This window comes from Hyposmocoma kahamanoa, unplaced genomic scaffold (assembly GCF_003589595.1).
Source record: "Hyposmocoma kahamanoa isolate Upper Pololo Valley unplaced genomic scaffold, ASM358959v1 119, whole genome shotgun sequence".
In the NCBI taxonomy this organism is placed as follows: Eukaryota; Metazoa; Arthropoda; class Insecta; order Lepidoptera; family Cosmopterigidae; genus Hyposmocoma; species Hyposmocoma kahamanoa.
Window position 1 is genome coordinate 2,215,895 of NW_020653409.1, and position 10,530 is coordinate 2,226,424.

At 37.0% G+C, this 10,530-nt stretch overlaps 1 protein-coding gene across 1 annotated transcript in view; it reads right to left on the bottom strand.

Annotated features, from left to right (window-relative positions):
* The window catches only part of LOC113240040 (galactokinase-like), a 52,318-nt gene extending 44,032 nt beyond the window's left edge, over positions 1-8,286 (bottom strand). Inside the window, exon 1 of the mRNA XM_026477245.1 lies at positions 8,210-8,286. The gene's annotated coding sequence lies outside the window, so the exon portion shown is untranslated. The remainder of the gene's footprint in view (positions 1-8,209) is intronic.
* Between the last annotated feature and the right edge of the window lie 2,244 nt (positions 8,287-10,530).

The following is a 10,530-nucleotide window of genomic DNA, read 5'->3' on the forward strand; positions in this document are numbered from 1 at the left end:
CGCAGTCTGAAAAATATTGGGAACCCCAGGTCTACTTTACGTCTTACCGCAGGGTTGTCACCATGTATTTTTTTATTTAGAGTGTTGGGGTGGGTATCCTACTACTATGTCCATATTGGGAATAATAAAAAGATATTAATGCTTTCTCACAAGCCGTTTTATAGTATGTGCAGTAATTGTAGTGTATAGTATACAAGTCGTAATCTTTGTGTTGTTCAGAATATCGTTTTCCCAAATAGCGGAATTTATTTTTTAATTTTAAGTGAAATAATTAATAATTTTGACTAGTTAGGGCTCGCCGCCCCCATTGCTGTGCTGCCCAGGGCCATGGTCCCCTCTGCACCCCACACGCTACGCTGCTGATTATATCATAATGTTGTTCGTTTTGGAAAGCTTCTATTTCAATTACGTAACACAGCCTGTATAAATATTTGTGTCAATTAATTTAACTCACGACTTTGTTCTTTATTGACTGTATACGTAAGTAGATTACACAATTTGTCTGCACTCGCAGTATGGTGAACATCATTTCAACTTTATAATAACTTTCCTTCACCTTATTATACTTTATTATAATAAATTTACAGTTGGACAACAAAATATATTAAATAAGCAAAGTTCTTACTATGTCATAGGTTCAAAAAGCATCGTCGTGTAGCGATGCACAAACTGAAGTAAATCATCTATTGATACCACGTGACGGGACGAACAAGTCGTGCACCTGGTGATACGCGACCGTCTGGCCACAATTCTACCAATTTTTAACAGACTTCAAAAAAGGAGGTTTGTTTTTAGAAGATTACTACGGCAGTTGCGAACCGATTTTGATGATTCTTGTGATTTCAAGATCAGATCCTTGTGATTTAAAGCTCTGAGTGGCACTTGAGCTGTTATGGATAAGCGTGTCGCTTACCACCAGACGTACGACTTGTTCGTCCCGTATCACACAAAAAAAACATTTATATATATTTAAAGAAAATATTCCTGGTGGATAAGTACCACTGATTTCTATTTTTGAAAAGGTAGTCAGTCATTAAGTACTTTACAAAGTAGTTAGGTAAAATCTTGTGAATCTCAATCTTATCTTTTTTTATTGGAAAGAGGGTACTTTAGTATTGGTCCCATTTAAATTTGAAGAAAATATTCCACTTCTAATAGTAGCAAATTAGGAGATTAATCCGGTTTCACGCACTTTCCGGTAACCGATTGCAATAAAACTTGGCAAATAGTTTTTTTTAAATCTTGAAACCAGTGTAATGATGCAATTATGGCAATATTTATTCTTCGTGACCGTCATGATGGCTGGTCGCCTGTCACATCTGGCACTGAGTGTATGTTCAAGAATTGCTACCTATTTGCTTTATATTCTAAGAAATAAAAAAAAATTGACCAGCCATTCTGACGTCAGGATGGCTGGTCGCCACTTTGTTCAGCACGAAGAAAGCAGATTTTCCAGAAGTATGTATTACTAATAATTGCCACCTATTTGCTACCTTCACGAATTAAAGGTATACGCATCCTATCTGCATTAGTAAAAAAAATAGAATCGATTGAAAATTTTATGAAGAAGTACCAACGCCTGCCCTTTGTGTATGGCAATAAAGCACTGAAAACTTTTGCTTTTTTAATTTGATCAGGCACTTCTTCAATTATTTTTTATGATTTCTCAGAATATATCAAAGGCAGCAATTATTTAGAAAAGGTAGCAAATAGATAGCAATTCTTGAATATATCCTCAGTGCCCGATGCCACAGACGACCAGCCATGCTGACGGTCACTTGTTATTCTGCTAAATTATAGTTGCAATGACAGTTGAGTCTCAATAGAGTGTCAGCAAAATGGCAGTAAAGGAGCAATGATGGTAGAGCTCCTTGTGAAAGGTTCATTCAGGCAAATACTGCCACCTTACCTATTTCTGTCGCCAAGAGGTAATGTGAGCATTACTGCAATCCGGTATTAAAGGGTAAGGGTGCTGGTGAAATTACAGGCACATGGGACTTGTCCACTTATGTTTTAGCGTGACAGGCGCCACGTAGCAGCGCCCCTCAGATCTTGCGATTTAAAGCTCTTGAGTGTCAGTGCAACTGTTATAGATAGGTGTGTCACTTACCACCAGGTGCACGACTTGTTAGTCCCGCCGCTAGGTATCATAAAAAAATATACGCTATTTAGATCCGGAAATAATTGTAATATTTTTATTAAAAAATACGGAACTCATAAGCTTGTAGAATTTCATCTAATTGCCAAGTTTTATTCAAATCGGCTACCGGAAAATGCGCGAAACCGGATTCGTCCCCTAGTTTGCCACCCTTCGAAATGAAATTCTTCAATTTTAAATGGGACTTATACTGAAATACCATCTTTCCAACAAAAAAAGAATCATCAAAATCGGTTCACAAATAACCGGAGTTATTGCGTAACATGCATACAAAAAATCCTTCTCCTTTTTGAAGTTGGTTAAAAATAGTTTCATTTCCTAATTCCTAATTACGTAACGGCCAAGAAGTTTATTGTTTTTTTACTAAACATTCTGGGCTAGCTCCAATCTGTTGTATTCATACTTTAAAAAAGTATGTAATCAATTGAATTATATATTGAACTGCCTCCGTGGCCGAACGGTTATCATGCCGGACTGCCACGCAGAGGTCCCAGGTTCGATTACCGGCCCGTGGGAAATATTTGTACGGCCTACATTTATTTCTCTCGTGATTTTGGGTGTAATTTGTGGTTGTCTATGTGTATGTCCATGGCACCCGCGACACAGGGTTTCCTTAGTGCAACTATGTTGAGTGTGTGCGTTATTAAAAAAAATACACTGATAAATCCGGAATTATAAGTCAATAACATATTAAGACGGATGTGCAAAGTGATCAGAACGGATTAGATAAGAAATAGGATTAGAAGACGAAGTTTGAATGTAATGCCAGTGATGGAAAATGGCGAATTAATTCTAGTTTATCGTGGGATGAACATGTAACACGAAGGTATAATAGTCACATAAAACATTTTAAATGTGAACATCGAACACTTTTGTGAAAGAGGACAACGACGTAATTGATGGACGGGTTATGTGGAAGACGATATGAACAACGAGATGACACCTGTCATGTCATTCAACTCCCAATGGAGATGCATAAAAGAAAATGTATTTTGCTGACCCCAACTAATATGAAACGGTCGAGTGGATACTCCGTTATTAAGTAATGCACACACGAATTATCTGAAAAAACCGCTTACGTTTTGTGTCATAATAAAATATTTATTGTTTATAAATGACTGGTTTCGTAGTTATAAACATTGTTAGATAAAGTTTTGACAAACACTTGGATGAGTGGGTCACTCACTCCTAATTAGAGGATTGAACACACGATCTGTAATAAAATCAATTACATCTCGGTTTTGTATTAAAGTTACTGGTTTCATAGTTGTAAGCTCTGCATATTGTAAGATAAAGTTTTCTTAGTGAAGCCTTGGATGATAGTGTAATAAAGTTGAAAAATGTGCTGGCATTAATGCACACAAGAAATGACACAAAGTCGCTTATATTTTGTCACATAATAACACATTCCTTAAATTTTTACTAATTAACAATCTCAGATAAAATTTTAACAAAGTCTTGGATGGGTGGCCCACTAACTCCAAATAGTGGAATATAATGTCGACGGCGGATTGGTATTAATGTACACAAGCAATGTGACACAGTCACGTTTTTTTTTATAAAAAACATTATTGTTTGTAAATAGGTAACTGGTTTCCTAGTTATACGCTATAAACATTGTAGATAAACATGAACATTGCATATGAAGTAAACTGCCTCTGTGGCTGAACGGTTACCGGACGCAGAGGCCCCAGTTTCGATCCCCGGGCCGGGAGAAATCTTTGTATGGCCTACATTTATTTCGCTCGTGAGTTTGGGTGTAATTTGTGGTTGTCTATGTCTGTGTCCATGGCACCCGCGACACAGGATTTCCCTAGTGCAGGGCTATGTAGAGTGTGTGTGCGTTATTTATTATATTTATAAAGTTTTCACGAGGTCTTTGATGGGTGGCCCACTGACTCCAAATAGTGGAATAACAAAATTGCTTACTTTTTATCACCTAACAAGGCATTGGTAGTGTAAACTTTATAACAAAGAATTCACGCAAATTTTTAACAGTGATTAATCGTATTTACACATAGCAGGTACTTACGATATGGTTTTTCAGAACTGCTGTTGCCTTTTACTCTTATACGTGACCAGCTTTCGGAGAGCAATGCACTTCTTCGCTATGTTTGTTACGTTTTATAAAAAGAAATAATTAGATCAGTGGTGAATACCCCTGTTTGTATTACAGAATTGTAATACAAGTACAATTCAGTTCAGGTTCAGAAACTATACTGAATTTTATCAAATACGACATCATATTTCATGTTTCTATCCTTTCAAGGTGGATTAAAATTTCACTTTATACAAACGCCCACCCAAGGCACAATCAACAATATTTAGTTTAGTCAATGCTACTGATATTGCTGTGTGATCATCTGTATAGGTTTTTACGATGATTCATAACACAAATCCATCCTTTTGTATTCCTTGTTATTATATATATTAAGTTAACGTTCATGTGTGTGTTTATTTCCCTGATAGGATGCAGATAAGACAGCAAAATAAGTAGACAAGTTAATAAAGATTGCGCTGTAACAATATGTGTGCGATAGCGACTCAGTTTGATGTTCTTAATTGAGAGAATATTTTACTGATAATCGATTTTACTAACGGAACTACTGCGTTTTGAAAATCGTGTCCTTAAGAGCGGTTACACACGGCGACTTTAGCAGCGATGCAGTCGCTATTCGTCTACTTTTACACACACGCGCGATTTTAAGCAACGTTGCAAGCGCGCGACTGCATTGCTACACTTGGTATTTGTAGGCGATTGCATCGATGCAGTCGCGCGTTTGCATCGATGCAATTACTGACTATTAGCTTCCCACAGGGTACTGTAACACGTTCTATAGGCAAATAGAACTTCTAATTAAGCGTGGGCCACAAAAATAAATCATAGCTTTAAACGCACTTTTAATACATTTTCAATTCAAAATTTTATTTCGGAGATTGTTCATATTATTATTATTATTAATACAAAGATCGAATAAACACAAAGAAATCGATCTGAATGGACTCGAACCAGCGTCTGCTGCCGCACCGGGACCACCGCTCTAACCAACTGAGCTACAGTCCTAGTCAGCAGATCTTACATATTTTTATATGTGCTTATTGCACATCTTTAAGACTTTGGCAAAGCCATCAGCCTAAACATGAAGTTTAATTATGTTTCTGTAAATATGGACGCCACAAAGAGGATAGGCATTTTGAGGCGGCGTGCTTGGATTGACTCGGGATTCCGTAAAACGGGCCGGTACGGGTATTTTAGTTCGAGATTCGTATAATTTCGCGTTTTAATCTTCGATTAAGGCACAATAGCACTATCCTATTCCACTTTAAAATAGATTTCACAAAATAATTGAAAGTCAAAATAAAAACCATACTTTTCCATCCAAAAGGTCCAGAGCGAATCCTGTGTTGGGTTTAAACAGCTTTTTGTCGTCAGCGCCATCTGTGTAAAACTTACACAAATTTCTTCGCTCTGCCTGGTACCTTTAAGCTCAACTCACACATGGCGATGCGCGTGGGCGCGCGAGGACTCTCGCATTAGCGCGCCCGGGTCACAGTGTAGTCGGCGTCAGACGCGTCACTACGCGCAAGAACGCACGACGACGCGCGAAACCGCTCGACTTTATCCAAGCGTGGACGCGCAGAGTACGCATAAAAACATGATGCGTCGCGACGCTTCGACTATGCGCCAGTGTGAGTTGAAACTTACAATTACCAGAGGCTGACAAGAGATGGTATTCATCGCCCATGGACATTTGCAACATCAGATGAGCTGCCTACGCCTTGCCAGCCTTTGAGAGCTACGCTTTTTAAAGAACCCCATATAATAGCGCAAAGGAAATACTTCTGAGGAAGGTCATTCCACATCTTGCAGGTGCGAGGAAGGAACAAACAGGATGCGTAGTCTTACAATGCCAGGCATCTAAGATGTGGGGATGGACTCCATTCGTTTGGCGCGAGGTGCGAAGGTGGAAACAAGACGGTGGCACCAGTTCGAAAATTTCCTCAGAGCACTCCTCATGATAAGGGCGGTGGAACACACACAGAGAGCCCAACGTATCTACGTAGGCTAAGGGGCTCAATACCGTCTGTGAGGTTGCGATCATCGACAATACGAACAGTCCTACATTGGATGGAGTCAAGTGTACATAGGGCGCACTATAATTTTCTGGAACTGGCCACTTACATAAACTATATTTTAAAAGTTTGAAAATGGAACTCTTTGGCTGTAGAATGCAGTTTGTTTCATCTGACTGTCACTTGTTTTTACATTGTGGCATCATTTTAGAAATTGGTTGTCTACATCACCATGGATTTAACTTGTGAAAATTTTCGTAGTAAGATTTTCTACGACTTTAAGTGTAATTTAACAGCTCAGCGGAGCTTCCCTCGGCTTCAAACTGCTTTTGGCGATGAAACACCATGCAAGACGACTATATATAGCTGGTTTGCAGAATTCTAAAGCGGTGAACAACAAAAACATCGATGCTGTGCGCCGCATGATCAAAACAGACAGACATGTGACATACCATGAGATTCGGGCATCTTTAGGCACAGGCATCAATCAAATACAATCAATACTACACAAACATTTTGGTGTGAAAAGCTGTGCTCTCGGTGGATCCCACACAATTTGAATGAGGCTCAAAAAACGGATCGCGTCACTTGGCGCAATGCCATGCTTACCAGATTCAACGAAGGGGCGTCAAATTTAGTGTGGGACATAGTAAGAGGTGACGAAACATGGATTTATAGTTACGATTCCAAAACAAAGCAGCAATCGAGCGTATGGGTCTTTCGAGATGAGCCGAAACCAACCAAAGTGGCGCGCGTGCAAAGTGCTTAGTACACGACCGATTAGTGATTGGTACACGACCATTTGTTTGCCGGAAGGTATTGACAAACTCCGTAAAAATAACCGTAAACGCCGTATCATCTTGCACCACGATAATGCCAGTTCTCACACAGCCAGACAGGCAAATACATTTTTTTGAAGGTGAACAACGTTGACCTTATGAGCCATCACACGTATAGTCCCGACCTGGCACCTTGTGACTTTTATTTATTTTCAAAAATTAAGAACCACACGCGGTCAAAGATTTTCGTCACCTGAAGAGGCTGTCGAAGAGTATGATGTATATGTTTCAGAGATTGTCACAGAAGAGTGACAAATGTTTTCAAAATTGGTTCATTCTTATGACACTTGCATAAACGCTAACGGAGAATATTTTGAGAAACAATAAATTCATTTCTGACCATTTATAGTATTTTTTTCTTATTCATTCCGGAAACTTATAGTGCGCTCCACATATCATAAAGGATACAAATCTAAAAGAGGTATAATTTAACTAATTAAAATAGCATTTTACATGATAACAGTAAACGCAATTATTACATTTTACAACACATTTTTATCTCCGTCCTGAAAAATTACACTAAATCACACAATGTATTTAGACGAATGCGCCTCCATGAAAATACCTGATGCGCCCCAAAAAACGTGGTAGTCAGTTGCAGTGCCACTTAGATCTTTACTGCACCGACTCTGCGCCCGTCACCCTAAGACATGAGTTCACAAGTCTCATGTGCTTGTAATTTCCCCAGCACATCCTTCAAAATCGGAACGCAGCAATGCTCACATTACTGCTTGGCGGCAGAAACAGATAAAGTGACAGTACTTCCCTAGACGAACTCTTTTTCTACTTTTTAAATAATGTTATACCATACTCACTTAAGTCTTGCAAGCCTAGATCGCATTAATTTTACCATTGAACGCGATGCAAACAAAGTACAGAGCATCCAACCCCAATACAGTGTAGTCTAAACCCACACCTACACTAGAATAATACTTATAAAAGAAATTTCGTTCACCATAAAACTATCCTCTACATCTGGTCTCACCTTTTTGTTACACTCAGTATACCTTATTCCAAGATGTACACAGTACGTAATGAATCTGACTTCGTTAACTTCCGAGTCCGTTTTTGCATGGAGAACATATTAAAACCGCTAAAAGAGGCTTATGGCCCTAATAATGAATAAAATATTTATTACCTTACAAATAAAGTCGAAATCTGTACTGGTGAAAAGAAAATTGCAAGAATTTGCTAGATATTAAATCCGGCTCCACGCGTCACTTCACATCAAGTTGTAATCTACACTGAACAAGAAGAATGACGTTTCATTTACCATCCATTAATCTTAAGGCGAAGAATTTACTTGAAACATAAATATTTCTTTTCAATTATTGGCATTTACGTACCTACATATTAGTTTTTTAAATATGCAAATAATTTACACGGCTTTCTGATTATCGCTAAAAATAAATAGGTTTTTTTCAGCAAGCTCAGAAAATTTGGAAACGTCTGCCTGACTCGTCCCGTACCTCGGTTGGGAGAACACTAGCCCGGTGGTTCACGTCCAGAGGGATCAAAGGAATCTTTCTATGACTTCGTTCGATCTTTGTACGTACCAATTAATAATTAACAAAGTAGTAGAATACTTAAAATAAAAATACTTATATCACTTTTACTATTGCTTATATTTGTGTACTGTAGTAAGACGAGTAAAGTTTATTGTCATTTGTACAATATATACGGTGATAAGTAAGTCGGTTAATTTCTGTAGGTGAGAGGTAAATAAAGAACCTTAAGTGCATATTTTGGAATTTAAATGCACAAACATTGCTATGATATACTAAAAATCATGCAATGGTAAAAGACAAAGTACTATCATCGTTTGTTTTTAATTAAACCATATTTTAGTTAACATTAAGATTGATTTTAAATGCCAAATTCTCTTTACAGCTCTCTATTAAATGTACTGTTTGACACTTAAGGTTCTTTACATCTCAGGTACCAGATTTATTATATAACAGACAGTGTTACATTGCGTCTATTATTTTCTTATTTCTTTTTTTTTATTATTGTTCCTATTATTGTGAAGTATATTATACATTGTAAGAACACAATGTATAATATATGTATGGTTAACTATGTTAAACATACTGTTCTTTGGGACTTGGTAATAGGCAGTTAATTTTCTTTAATAAATTGATATTAATGTTATGTTATTTCGGTCATTCTTGGACATGTGTTCCCTATCTAATTCCCGCGGCAAATTTTATTAGTTAAATATTCAAGTATATTACCCTGCAATTATTACATAATATTTCACGATACATTACTCGAATATTAAATAACATTGCACGATAAAAAAATCGAATACTTAAGTATTATTGTTATTAGTATTATAATAAACATTGCCACGGAAATTAGGTAATGAATACTAGTCCCAGAATGACCGATTTTATTGATACGGCATAGCTATATAATGTTGTACAGTAATTTACTAATATAAACTAGCATAATTTACTTACAACACATTCGTTTTCATTTTGCATCAGATCTGTTGCGTGTGTCTGTGCCTTAAACGGCACTATCATTCCGAACTTCATGTTTATTGCCCCTTGTTGATCTGCGATAGTCGTCGGCTGTAAACTAATAAAACAACCATACAACTGCAAAAAATTATTGTCCAAGCCTTTAATTTATAATACTCCATTTTGTTACCATAATTTATGTTGTAACAAATAGGTTACAACAATAATTATGGTACAAACAACAAATTCGATACACTTGCGGTATATTGTCATAATCTACATTCGTTGTCACAAAAAGGTTCACTCAAACTTGTGTTGGTGCTTATGTTGTTTATTACGAGTACGATCACCAGCTGTACAGTTTTGTTGACCAGCGGAGTGTGAACATTTTTGTTATACTCTGTATAATTGTGTGTACTTAGTTATCTACAATAACAACTAAATAACCTATATTTAGTTACTGTGCTAAAGTTCTTCCAGGATGTAAAATCATTATAATAAATTGTCCGTCTAATCAACAGCCGACAATTTGAGGTAGATGGTTAAGCAATGTGGCCAAAAAAGTAGAAAAATACTATTTTAGAAACGACTTAATCCATTAAAATTGGTAATGGCAATGATGCAAATTTTATAATGATCACGGCACCTATAAAGTGCATAAAACATTGGTTTGTTTGAAAAAACCAATACACGCGATTTTGATCCGAGACAAATAGTTTCATTTCTTATTTGTAACAATTACGAAAACCTAACACTCGATATAGACAAGTAGTTTTCAATAAAATTATTTCAAACCGACAACATTATTACACTTATACATCGATGTACAATTTTACTATAGCAATTTTACTTTAACGTGTTGTAACAAAGTTGCAATAGGTGTCACACACAGCAATGTATAGAGGAATAACACGAATGTGACAACCTATGACCGCCCCGGATCGTATTTGGTTCAGCAGGTGTCTATTGCCTTCAAGCAGTCACCGTTATTACA